Genomic DNA, 13,757 nt, shown 5'->3' with positions numbered 1-13,757 from the left:
AGCTCACGGAACTCTACATTTAATGTGGGAAGACAGACAGTAAATAAACGTGACAAATGAGTACATAACGGCAGTTCGTTGGAAGGTGATGTGTTCTTGCGGGAACAGTGGGGCGCGGGAGGGCAGGGGGGTTGAGCTGGTTGGGTTTTCCCCTTGGGAAGGGGGATTGCAGTTTTAAACAGGGGAGTCTGGGTGACAAGTGATGATGTAAACCAACCAGAGAAGGCTGTGCAGGGCCGTCCCCATCAGGGAACACATTTGCGTTTCAATAGGGACATTCTCACGATCAAAGGAGCAGGTGCACAGGCTGAGAATCGAGGCCCCGTTGACACGCGCTATCTTTGGGGCAGGTGCAGGGGAAGAGCAGGGCGGGTCTGGAGGAAGGTAGCGGCAGACGGACCAGGACAAGAGCAGAAGACGACCGAAAAGGCAGCCTCGAGGACGCCAGTCCTCACCGCCCGCCGAGCTCAAGAGGAGGGAGGGCCCGCCAACCCAGCGGGAGGCAGGCCAGTCCGGTGACCTAAGACGGAGCAGACAACCCGGAAGTCTCCCGTCTTGGTGCGGTCAGCGGGTTCTTCAGCAACCGGAATGTTCCCGTTGGCATTCCCACCACCACCGCCCTCCCCCCGGGACTCGGTGTTCCACCTGGAAAGAAAAGAACAGAATTAAGGAATGTGCCCAGAAGCCTGGAAATAGTATGAAGGATGCCCAAGAGCTGCTTCGAAATTAGAGATTTTGTAGTTCGTTTTCGCTTTCGGGGCGAAAAAAGATCCCACGAGAACCTGCGCGTTTATTGTTCTGTTCGGCAAAAGAAAGAGTGGAGACGGGTGATACCAGGTAAGACCCGTTCCCTGCACCAGACCTGTTCCCGAAGCCTTACAAATGTCTCTCTTCACCCTCATGACTCCCCTAGGTTGGGGGCGCTTTTATTATCCCGCGTCTCGAACTGACGTGTCGAGAGGCTGGATGCCAAGGTTGTTGAAACCCTGGCGATTTGCCTCCGTGTCTGGGCTCCTACCCACTCGGCCATCCTGCCTCAGAAGCACCCTACGCCCCCCTCTGCAAGTTGGGGGATGCTTTCCCAGGCGGAGGGAGCGCCCAGAGCCCCTCACGGTACTGTGACACCCCTACCCGGGCAGGTCCAGCTCCATCTCTCAGAGACAGAGGGCCCGAGACAGCCCCATTGCCCAGGCTGGGCTCCTGAAGCCGGGGGCCGCAGCTGAACTATTTAGAAAGTCTCCTTCCAGTTTTCCCAAGGCAGCCTGAGACCACACCATGAGGACGGACACCCCCCACCGCCGAGTTCTCTTGACTGAAGAAGAGGCCAGTGGATTCCCAGAACCACAGGAGGTAAGTCCCTGTCCTGTCGGAGGTTGGCCTCGCTCCCTGGCCGCCCCGTCCGCTTGTGGGAATGAACAGACGCCCAAGAAAGACACAGGCTGCTTACTCAGGGCTCGTCGGTGGGGCACTGGCCACCGTCCCTGCGTTTGCACAGGGACGGGAGAGCCTATGGCGGAGCGGGAAGTGGGGGGGGAGCTGTGGGCTAACGAGGAGCGGGACATCCTTTGTGGCTGGGTCTGGGGCACGTCTATGTTTTCCTGATCGGTCCTGGGTTGAAAGCGAGGGAAGATGAGGGAAGCCACGGTTGCGTGAAGGTTCTGTTGTCGCAGACGGTCCGGCTGCTGGCCGTTTTGTCCGTCCAGCCTCTCGCGCTAATCGGGAAAGCTGGCTCCCACGAATTCCGAAGCGTCCTGGCAGGCGGCGTGCCCAGGGCCGTGAGGGTCCGCCGTGCCACTGGAGATGAATGGCAGGCCCGGGTGCCGGGTGGCTTTACGCCCTGGTGTGGGGACAGTCGTGCAGTGGTCATTTCCCAAGTGGCCTCACTGTGGGGACCAAACTGTGGGGCCGGGAGTCCCCTGCCCCAGCCACCCGCGCTTGTCCGGCCATTTCCCTCAGAAAAGGCTGGAGGCTTGGGGTTGGGGGTTCGGGGGAAGGAGACCCACTTAGCTTGCCTCGTTCTGCTAATCAGATCAGTCTCTCCTGCGCTGCGTTGTATTAAAAGTAAGAAATGGGGGGCGCCTGGGTCGCTCAGTCAGTTAGGGGTCTGACTTCGGCCCAGGTCATGATTTCATGGTCTTAGGTTCTAGCCCTGCGTCGGGCTCTGTGCTAACAGTGCAGAGCCTGCTTGGGATTCTCTCTCTCTCTCTCTCTCTCTCTCTCTCCCTTTCTCTGCTCTTCCCTTGCTCACGCCAACCCCCCCCCAAATAAATAAATAAACTATTTTTAAAAAAGTAAGAAATACCCCACTGGCGTTAGGTCTCTTGCACATCCAATGCAGCAAATGGGGCTCACTTGATGTCCAAGCCTCCATACCCTCCATGACCTCACCCCAAGCATCCTGTGATGGGTAATTTTATGTGTCTGCCTGACTGGGGTAGGGGATGCCCAGGTGGCCGGTGAGCTATTTCTGGGCGTGTCTGTGAGGCTGTTTCCTGAAGAGATTAGCATTTGAATCCAGTCAGGCAGACCAGGTGGGCATCAGCCAACCCGTTGACGGCCTGCATGAAACAAAATGGCGGAGGAAAGGCTCATTCACTCCCTCTGCTTGAGCTGAGACCTCTGTCTTCCCATCTTCTCCTTCCCTCGCCCGTGGGTGCTCAGGCCTTTGGTTTGGACTGACCCACACCCCCAGCTCTCCTGCGTGTCCAGCTTGCAGACGGCAGGCCACGGGGCCTCTCAGCCTCCATCATCACATGGGCCAACCCCTCATTAAACATGTCTTCCTGGTTATTTCTGTGCATATCCTACTGGTTCTGTTTCTCTGGACTAATGTTCATCCCTAACTTCTATTCTAAATCTATTCTTGACTTTATCAAAACCCTTCGTGGACCCCGTTTTCAGCCAGTACTGCCTTTTGAGGTTAACAGTTCCCTCACCTCTACTGTCTGTTGAGTTGAAGGTTATCATGACTTAGGGGCGCCTGGGTGGCCCAGTCGGTCGACCGTCCGACTTTGGCTCAGGTCACGATCTCACGGTTCGTGAGTTCGAGCCCCGTGTCGGGCCGTGTGCCGACAGCTCAGAGCCTGGAACCCGCTCCGGGTTCTGTGTCTCCCTCTCTCTCTGCCCCTGCCCTGCTCATGCTCTCTCTCTCTCTCTCAAAAATAAACATTTAAAAAAAATTTAAAAAGGTTATCATGAATTATTTGCATGCCCTTTGATTTTCTTCAAATACTGCATCAAAAAGTTGTCTATCTTGGTCACAGAGTTTGGGGCCTTCCTTGAGTTCTGCCCCCGAGGAGTGTGCCTCCCCTCCCTGCTTTCAAGCCTGGTGCTCTGGGCCCGGTGAGGAAGCCCTACACGTTTTAATGGACTTTTATGTTTCAGTCATAGTTTCTGCTTCTCTGTTTGGTAATTCGTTCGTTCATTTCTCAGGTGTTTCTTGAGCCAACTCTGTTCCAAGGATGTGCCAGGCGCTGGGGATTCAAGAGCAAGCAAAACACGCCAGGGCTCTGTCCTCGTGAGCCCGTCTCCTCGCTGGGCCTCAGCCCTGCAGCCTTCCAGACCCCAGTGGGCTCTTTCCCGTGTCCGGGTGGAGGAGAAGGGCTCCGGGGAGAGCATCCCTGGCGGGGTGGCGCCCCCCTGTGTTGGGCGGGGATGAGCCCGGCCGCTGCCTCCTGGCCTCTCTGGGCTGCGACAGGTGTAGGCGTCCCCAGGCTGGGGACGGCTTCTCCATCCTGGTGGCTCTGTGAAGGAGACAATGGTCACAACCGGCCCGCGGGACGCCTGCCTGAGGGAGTGCAGACAGAAGGACAGACGGGCCCCGACAGGAGCCTCCCATTTGTCCGCCAGCGGTAGGCACATCCTTGCTCTGTTGTAAACTCCCTGAGCCCCGGAGACAAGTCCCGGCAGCCGCCAGCAAGGGACCTCACAGGAGGCAGCCCCCGTGCGCCTCTTGGACAGACAGCCGCGAGTGGCTGCAGCGGCTACAAACCCCACTCTGCAAACCGGAGGGGACATCGGCTTTGCAAGTGCAAGTGTCCCCGCCCCCCCCGGGGACAGTTAGTGGCTTGCGGTCCTGAGCTCACAGCCGCCCCTCCTGTTCCCTCCCAGGCGTCTTTCCGCACAAGGCCCGTGGGGATCCCACCCGACCTGAGCGCTGTGCCTTCCTCACCGAGCCCCTGACCCACGGAGGCTACGCGTTACCGTGGCAGGTGCCTGGGCTGTGCCGGCTACTTTTCAGGGTTAGAAATGCCTCATTTTCGGGGCTTAAGAGGCGCAAAGGTCTGAACTGTGAGACAGCGGCTCGTCCTCTGTTTGGTTTTCCAGTGGTCGCTCTAAAATCCACTCTAGGGGCGCCCGGGGGGCTCCGTGGATTAAGCGTCTGACTCCGGCTCAGGTCATGATCTCGCGGTCCGTGGGTTCGAGCCCCGCATCGGGCTCTGTGCTGACAGCTCAGGGCCTGGAGCTGCTGCGGATTCTGTGTCTCCCTCTCTCTCCGCCCCTCCCCGCTCGTGCTCTGTCTCTCTTGCGCGTGCGCTCAAAAATAAATAAATGTTAAAATTCACTCTAAGTGTCTTAGCTACTTGGCTTTAATAACTGTTGCAGGTAACTGTGCAAACACCCACAGGGCAACGGCGATGTCTCTCACCGGCTTGGCGGCACTCCAGTCGGCCTGGGGAGGCAGCATTCTTGCATCGGAGGCTTGGAGCTTTAACCCCAGAAGTCCCTTGGAATTTGCTCTCCTGGGTAGAAGGCACCATCCGGCTGGTTCAGAGAGGACCCTGCCGTCGCAGCGCCAGCCGCGGCTGGCACCCTGCCAATGGCTGTCTGCAAGGGCCTTGAAAATAGTTCTTGGGTTTTTTTTAATCGTCCTAGTTGGAAACTCAAGGAGCAGAAAGATAGGCGAGTTGCTACGATTTGGGGACACACCACCCTGTGTGGATCCAGCAGGAAATGGGTTTGCACCTCCTCTTGGGGGGCGGTGGGGGAGACCCCCGACTTACAGGGGAACCAGCTGGCGTGGGAGGTCACAGACGCTTCTAAATGAGCAGTTCCCGAGCCCCCAGGGGCCGTGACGGTGTCCTGAACTCAGGAAGAAAAGAAACGTAGCCGGTGAACGTCTTCCCTTCTGCCTTTCTCGAAGCCAGGGGTCAGCAACACGGCCTCCCGGCCACACCCAGTCCTCGGCCTGTTTTCTCAAGGGATGTTTGATGGGAACACAGCCACACCCGCTCATCCCCCAGCTGTCTGTGGCAGAGGTGACCGCTCACGACACACCCCACCCGGCTCTCGGAGCCTAGACTGGTTACCACCTGGTCCTGCGCGAAGGTTGTAACTCCGAGGGCCCCTAAGGCCCCGGAATCCTGGAAAGACGGGAGAGGCCGGTGCTGAAGGGTTTGCATCTCAGAGAACTCAGCCTTGGTGGCGTCCTGACCGATGGCAGGGAGTTCTCAGCAAGGCCCCGTGGTCCTGTTTTCCCCTCAGGAAACCGTTTAGCCAGGAGGCCTGCGAGTCACGGGCCAGGCCCCCGGAAGGTGGGAAAGTCGTCTCATTCGGTGTCTGGGCAGAAGGACCGGGACGGAGATCATCCGAGGGACTCAGCCGCCGGGCGGGGGTTCGTGGGGCTACAGGAGGGACCCGGGGGCGAGTGGTCCAGTCGGGGCAGGAGAGGGAGGGTGTGTCGGCACTGGACGTACCGAGGTCCTCAGCAGACAGTGGTGCCGAGGGGCCACCGCACCTGCCCTCGCCACCACTGTCTGCCCGGTCGCCATCTGTACCTTGGGTCGCAGGCACCTGCCCCGCGGGGCGGTGGGAAGCGGTGAGGCAGGGGCTGAGCATCGTCAGTCCGTGCCGGGCGGTGGGGGTCCCTGCTGTTCCCCTGCAGATGCTCTTTCCCGGAGCCAGCTGCGGCGCGGGACCCACGTCCTGCCCTCAGAGCCTCCACCTTCCCAGGCGACAGGGACCCTCTGCTCGGGGAGGAGGAGCACAGAACGGGGCAGGAACCACGGGCCCCCGGCGGGGGCACCGAGCTGCGCTGAGGAGGCAGGTGGGAGCCCGGGCTCACGACTTGAATTTTGCTCAGCGGACGTGTCATTTTCAACACAGACCTTTGGTTTTTCCCCGAGTGATGGGGACACTGAATGCAGCCGGGCGGAGGGAGAGGGCTCATCTCCGGCACCCCCGAAGCTGAGCGTCACAGAGGACCAGAGGGGAGTCAGTGAGCGGGGCGGGCGGGGAGTGGCCGGGATTAGGAAGGGGTGGGGCTCTGCCCTGTGAGGTCAGGCTGCCTCGGCCGGTGGTGTCGCTGGTGACTTCGTGGCGTCAGGATCACGCCTGGAGTTACTGGCACAAAGGGAGGGATGCACCCCAGTGACCGTGACCTGAGGGGGCTGGGGGGGGGGGAAGCCCGGGACCCTCACGGGCAGACGGAGCAGGTGGGGGGCGTGCAGGGAGGTCTCCGTGCTCTGTGCTGAGAGCGGGGGTCCCGGGGGCGATGCCTCGTTCAGGCCCGCGTTGTCCCCGCTGCTGGGCAAGTTCCCTGCTTCCGTTCAGTGCCTCACCCACCGAGGCCACTTGTTTCCTCTTCTTCTTTTGTTGTGATCTAATACACAGAACAAAATTTGCCATCCTAACCGTTTTAATTTTTTTAACCTTTATTTATCATTTCTGAGAGAGAGAGGGAGCACACGCACAAATGGGGGCACAAATGGGGGAGGGGCAGCGAGAGAGGGAGACGCAGAATCCGAAGCGGGCTCCAGGCTCCGAGCCGTCAGCCCAGAGCCCGACGCGGGGCTGGAACCCACGGACTGTGAGATCATGACCTGAGCCGGAGTCGGGGGCTCAACCGACTGAGCCCCCCAGGAGCTCCCCATCTTAACCGTTTTAAAGTGAACACTTCAGTAGCATTTAGGGCGTTCCCAGTGCTGGGCAACCGATGCCCATAGAGTTCCAGAACCTTTTCATCAGCCCACAGGGACAGCAACCCCCCAACCCCCATGCCAGCTGCCCCTATTAAAAATCCCCTCCTCTCCCCCACCCTGCCCCCTCTCCCCTCGCCCTGACCCCCCACCCCCACCCCAGCGTCCTCCAGTCAGCCCTCTGTCTTATGGTTTTGCCTACCCTGTACATCTCATATAAATGGACTCCTATAGTATGTGGCTGTGGCTTTTTAAAAGTATCTTGTCGGGGCGCCTGGGTGGCGCAGTCGGTTAAGCGTCCGACTTCAGCCAGGTCACGATCTCGCGGTCCGTGAGTTCAAGCCCCGCGTCAGGCTCTGGGCTGATGGCTCAGAGCCTGGAGCCTGTTTCCGATTCTGTGTCTCCCTCTCTCTCTGCCCCTCCCCCGTTCATGCTCTGTCTCTCTCTGTCCCAAAAATAAAATAAACGTTAAAAAATAAAAAAAATAAATAAATAAAAGTATCTTGTTTTAAAAGAATTTGCTTCCCAACTAACAGCTAGGCAAAGGATCTAAACAGACACCGCCTCGAAGAGGATACACAGATGAGAAATACGTACACAAGAAGGGACTCCGTGTCGTGTAATTCCCCGACGAGAGAAGGGCACATTAAAGCCACAACAACGAGATGCCCCCGCTCACCTGTCGGGATGGCCAGGATCCGGAGCACTGACCACACCGACGCTGGCGAGGATGTGCAGCCCCCCGAGCCCACTCACTGCTCACCGTGCAGCCCCTGCAGAAGACAATGGAATAATGGAGAGCGGGAGAGAGAGACCCCTCTAGCAAGTTCCCCAAAGACATGCAAAAGTCTTAAATGCACGTCACTGAGTGAAAGAAGCCAGTCTGAAAAGGCCACAGACCGTGCGATTTCAACTCTAGGACATTCTGGAAAAGGCAGGACTCTGGAGACAGTAGGAGGACCAGCGGCCGCCAGGGGTTGGGGAGGAGGGAGGGATGAACGGGAAACACGGAGGGTGTTTAGGGCAGCGAAGCCCTCTGCGTGAGGCTATAATGGTGGGTATACATCATTACCGTCCATTTGTCCAAACCCATAGAATGTCCATTTGTCCAAACCCATAGAATGTATCACAACCGAGAGGAACCCTACAGGAAACTGTGGACTTCCGTTATAAAAAAAAAACAACAACAACAACGTATCAGTGCGGGCTCTTCAATTTTAGCATACATTCCACATGAACGCAAGGTGTCACTGATGGGGAGAACAAAGACAGAAAGAAAAGTAGATAAAATTGTATTTCCTTGTAACCTGCAGCCTTGGCTTGCGAGCACAATTTGTTCCAGAAACACGCTTGTAACCCAAAGTTCTGCATGGGGGCCATGGTATACGCTGGCACGGATGTCGACTACAATACAGTATTAATAAACTCTTGTCATAGACTGTATTTAACGTAACCGGCAATAAGGCAGTGGAGGAAAGGGTCTATATCCGCAGGCAGCCTGACCTAGAATGAAGCAAAGCATTCCTGAGCTCACTCTTGGGTGGAAAAGCAAAGGACTGTCCAAAATGTGACAAAAATTACCCTAGTGCCAATTGTGGGCACCTTCCAAGGTTTTGAAAAATCACTGATTTCTGCCAAACACCGTGGCCTGAGACCAAGCATCTGAGCATAGGAGACGATCATCCACAATCCCCCAGCGAGAGAGAGAGAGAGAGAGAGAGAGAGAAACAGAGAACCACTGGATCAGTTGTGATCACGTGACATTAGGCATCATGTACTACTCGCGTCGCAAGACCTCGCTTGTTTATCAAGTTAAAATTTATTAGAAATGTTTGCTCGAGCAGGGGAGGGGCAGAGAGAGAGAGGGAGAGGGGGACGCAGAATCCGAAGCAGGTTCCAGGCTTCAAGCTGTCAGCACGGAGCCCGACGCGGGGCTTGAACCCAAGAACCGCGAGATCACGACCTGAGCCGAAGTCGGTGCTTAACCGACTGAGCCACCCAGGTGCCCCGTGTTCTTTAACATCTGAAAATCCTTTTGGAAACTTTCCCCCATCTTTACCTCCCCCAACTCCAACGTATATGATCAGTTGCCCCTCACAACCCTAGTGCGGCTCTTTCTGCCCACGGACCCTATCCCCGTGCTTTAATAAAACCACCTTTTTGCATCCAAGACATCTCAAGAATTCTTTCTTGGCCGTGGGTTCCAAACCCCCATCACCCCAAACCACACCGTTACTAATAGGGGAACTGGGGGGTGGGGAGGGGTGGGGACTGAGGAGGTAAGAGGCATATCAGAACTCTGTAGTTTATACTCAGTTTTTCTGTAAACCTAAAACTACCTTAAAAAATAGTCTATTCGTTTAAAACACAAAAGAATCTCTTTCTGCCGTGTGTTAAAAATGGATTTCCCAGTTTTATTCAAAAACACCTGTAACTGCCCTTCGAATTTGATAAAACTCTAATTCAGAGCGTAGGGTCTCGCTAAATATCCCACTTGGCTTGGGGAGGCTGCCCCCAGGTCAAGGTACTGTTTTTCTGTGGCTTTGCATAGGAGCGACAATGACTCCAGCACCTTCCTCCGATCCGACCTGTGTCTGAAGCTGGCCTGTCCCTGGTCTAATCGCGCCTGTGCCTAGAGTCACCTGGGGATGGGATCAAACCCCGGTTCTGAGTCCCAGGGACGGGTGGAGAGGCTGCCTTCCCACCAGATCCCCTGAGGTGGTCTGGTCTGAGGACGACCCAAGACTATAAAATAAAGCTTTGCAATTCAAACGATGCCTCGAGGGGTAAACCAGCAGCATTTGGTGAATTGGAAAATCGGATTCCAAACCTGGCTTGCTAATTACAAGCTGGGTGGTCCTGAGAAAGTTCCCCACCTCTCCGAGAACCACAGGGAATTCTTCTGGGTTCCAGGAAGGTTCCTGGGGAAAACACACAGCTTGTGTCCACTTCTACTGCAGTCATTTTGGCCCCGGCAGCAATGAGAGGGCCACCAGTTAGCCCCACCGTGTCCCCAACTCTCCTGGGTTTTGTTCTGAAAGTCCCAGATCCTGGGCAGTCCCTTGGCCCCAGGCACACCAGGACAGCTGGTCACCCCGAATTATTAGTTGCTTTTGTGCTAGCCAAGAAGACAAAGGACCACTGAGATTCTAGCTTCAGGGACGGAGGCCAGACTGAGGGATCAGGCCTTGGGGGATGAATCTCTCAGCTGCTCAGGGTGACTGGTAGGGGGAGTCAGGAAAGAACGCAGGATCCTCCCCAAAGCCTGGACAATCTCCCCCACTACACACACACACACCGGAGGAGTCCTGGGGATGCACACAAGCCCTGTCACATTGGAACAAATGTCCTTGGGGTAGATTTAGAGACAGAGAGGCGTGAGTCAACCCACAGGCAGGAAATCTCCTTTCCAGACCTCCTTCAAATGCCGCTTTCCTGACTCATTACTTTCAAAGCACATTTAATTTTGCAAACAAAGCCGAGAAGTCCTTCCGGCAGTGGCCCAGCCGGCCCCTGGGGCCCTGTGTGTCTCTCTCCCTCCGCTGAAGTTCAGAGTTGAACTTGAGCAATCGGGCAAGGCAGGATGGAGGGGAGCACGCACGCACGCACGCACGCACGGGAGGGAGGCTCGTGGTGCTTTAATGGGAAAAGCCTGGAGTCTTACAGCCTTGTCCTGACTCTCAGAGGTTACTCAGGGCACTTAAGTTCACCTTGGAGGCATTTGTTTTCCAGTAGGAGCTCTTATAAACTAAGTCACTGAGAAGGAGAGTATTCTGTAACGCAGTTCAAACTTTTGAAGAAATAGTCCAAAGACTAGGGGTCGTGTTGCTTTCAAGGAAGCAATATTTGATATTTCCTGGTCTCCAGTAGATGCTGAGCTAGAGGAACCGTGGGTCTCTCGAAGCCTGGCCTGTCCCCCTGGCTCCCAAGCACAGAGTGTTGCCCACCTGGCCGATGTGATGGACGAGCAGCCGGCACCGAAGAAATGGTCAGAAGAGGGGGGGTCCGTAGGGCCTGGCCTGGCACCTGCTGGAACGCCTTCAGGGCACGTCCAAGGTCTCCCCTGATGGGGAGACAGACAGTCAACGATAGATCAATCGACTGCGAGGGCTTTGGCAGATTCTGTGTCCCTCGGGAGGGGTCCTGGCGTGCACCTTGCTGCTTGTGCCGGGACGCGTTTGTCTCCGAGTCGAATCTGCCCGGATTTCTAATTCGTTCTCTGTGACTGTTTGGCCACGATGGGGTAAAGGGCAGCGAGACTCCCCCTCTGAGGGGCACTGAAGCCTCCCCAGGCAGGGATCCCCACTCAGACCCACAGGGAAGATTTAAAGCCTGGACATATGGCCTCGACCCCTGGGGCGGTGGGGCCGGGCACCATTAAGTCCAGAAGCTTCCCAGGTGATTCCACTGTGCGGCCACCGGAGAACCATGGCGGGAAGCCACACCTGCTTTGCTTGGTGAAGGGAAGGCCGGTTTTGAGGGTGGGTTCTCCTGGAGCTTGAATGACCAGAAGGAAAGGAAACACAGGAGGGCCCTGGTGGCTAATGGCTGCTTCCGATAAAGTTACTCCAAACAGAGACCAAAATTGTATTCGAAACCCGGGGGCTTGTTTAGATGAGGACGGCTGGGCCCCACCCCCAGACTTCCCACTAACAACCTGTAGCCCTAACCGGCCCCCAGGTGCTCCTGCTGGTTCAAGGACCTCGCATCTCACTCTGCTCTAAACAGAGATAAAGCTCCCAGGCCCTGAGCTGGGCTGCACCCGCGGGGCCCGCCCGGGACACAGGAGGCTTGCGTGGCCCACAGCCAGTTTCCAGCAACACAAGGGCCTGGCCTGGCAGGGGGACGGGGCGTGGCTCCTGGAAGGCGTGGGGTAAGTGCTTGACATTGAGCTTTGACTCCAAGGCACCCACTGGAAGCCGTCCATCTTGCAGGAGCACATTGCCTGCCGGGTCACAGGCCAGGAGCAAAACGGCCAGATGGGCAACTAGGCCCCCCACCTGGAGTTCCCCTTTCAGAAGACGCGGCCTCCGCGCTCCTGAACCCTAATTCCCCTCTTCTGTTTCAGGTTAGCCAACAGTGAGCCACCCCGCCTTTGGACCCTCACAAAGGGAGAGCCCGAGGTCCACATTCTGTCTCTCTCATCCCCTGTGACCTTGCTGTGTGCGCCTGGGCATGCCGTGTACCCTAGGACTTGTGGCTGATAAATCTGGTCCCTCCGAGGTCCCTGTGGTTTTGCTGAATTCCGCCCTGAGCCACAGGCCGGCGGGAGGGACCCCTCTGTCTGCTGCCCCGAGGGCCAACTTCTGCTCCCCCAAACTCCGAACCCCTCACGAGGTTGAAGCCTGAAGGCTTCTTGCCCAAGCTGGAGACGGGTTCCTCTGAGCGCTCTCTGTCTCGGACAGGCTGCTTCTCGGTGCTGGGGCCCAGGTTCCAGGTCTGCCTAAGCCAGTCTTCGGGAAGAATCCCGTTCCGTCACCGCCACCCCCGCTGCCACTGATGTCTGCTCAGGCTCCTCGGCCCCCGCCTTCGGTGTCTTAAGTCCTCGGCTGCCTCTAGCCAGAATCCCTGTCCCCTGGCGTCTCGCGTTGGTCATTCCCACCCACGGACCCCTCGCTGCGCAGGGCTGCAAATGCCCAGCTGCCTCTGCTGTGTTCGGAGTTGCGTCTGGTGCTTTCCTCCATCCCAGTAGCACCGGAGGGTCTGTCTCTCTCAGCTCAGGCCAGAGTCGGCTCTGTTCCTCTTGGGCCAGCCAGCGCGAGGCATGTCCATCAACCGCCGGCTCCCGTGGGGAGCACCGCTCACCGACCCCTTTCCCCGGGGGTGGGCAGGGGCAGATTTTGCCGCAAAGCGCTCCCACGGGCCTGCCCCGTTCGCAGCCTGGACCGCTTGGAATTAACACACTCCCCTCCGTGCCTGTCGGGACCTCACCCCCGGGCTTGCTGTCCCAAGAGCCCAAGCTAGAAAAGGCCTCCAGAGTGCCTACCCTTGCGGCGACCTGTGGCAACCTCGAAGGCCAGAGAACCCTCTCTCTGGCCACACTGCCCTGGTCACAAAGGAAGAGTCCCCTGCAGGGCCAGCCTGGCAGGCAGGGTTCGGCCCTCCCTTTCTGCCCAGTGCCAGGGCAAGGACGTGCCTGGGTGGGAGGACAAAGCCCGACTGTCCTCCCATCCCCCTTCTGCCGGGAACTCAGCATGAGGACGTGTGTCAGGGCTGGAGCAGAGGGAGGATGTCGGGGCGGGGAGGGCTGACGAGAGCCAGATGGCCGGCCCCCTGCTGTCCGCAAGCGTCCCCAGCAGGAGAAAATTGTCCTGCGATTGTGTTTAATGACGGGTCACGTCTGCTGTGAAACCGGGAGGAAGTGCTTTCTGGGGCTGGTGAGTGGGGGATGAGTTTTCTTGGAGTGGTCTGTGACTGTCAGCAAAGGAAGTGAGTGACTGATGTGCCCCGCTGGGGGCCCCAGGGCGGAGGATCACCACCAGCCGCCCATGGCTCGGCTCCGAGGGCATCTCCCGGTCCGGAAGCTTCGCCCGCTGCCCTGGTCGTTTCCAGAGGGCCTGCCGCTCCCGCTGCGACACGGACAGTGGGTCCGTGTCAAAAGTGCCGCCTGGAAAGTGGGTCCTCCTCTGTCTTCTTTGCTCAGGTGGGACCCACCGGGAAACTCCATGGCCCTCACGGGTCTCTCCCTCGCATCAGGCACAGCACCCACCCTGGAGCCCTAGGGCTGTGGTTCGAGGGCGACAGGAGGTCTCCCTGAGTCCCTGCACGTCCACGATTTCAGCAGGAGACATTTGATCCTTTGCGTCTCACGGACACACAGACCCTGGGGAAGCACATAGG

At 57.7% G+C, this 13,757-nt stretch overlaps 1 long non-coding RNA gene across 1 annotated transcript; it reads right to left on the bottom strand.

The window, feature by feature from the left end:
- Nucleotides 1-10,360: 10,360 nt before the first annotated feature.
- On the bottom strand, nucleotides 10,361-13,086 carry LOC147574567 (uncharacterized). Its single transcript, XR_015244338.1, has 2 exons — nucleotides 12,904-13,086; nucleotides 10,361-10,980 (listed from the first exon to the last, which is right to left on the bottom strand). It is a non-coding gene; the product is annotated as an uncharacterized LOC147574567 (long non-coding RNA).
- Between the last annotated feature and the right edge of the window lie 671 nt (nucleotides 13,087-13,757).

Source organism: Puma concolor, chromosome E1 (assembly GCF_028749965.1).
Source record: "Puma concolor isolate L17-30 chromosome E1, mPumCon1.1.hap2, whole genome shotgun sequence".
Classification (NCBI taxonomy): domain Eukaryota; kingdom Metazoa; phylum Chordata; class Mammalia; order Carnivora; family Felidae; genus Puma; species Puma concolor.
This window is presented reverse-complemented; position numbering and strand designations above follow the sequence as displayed.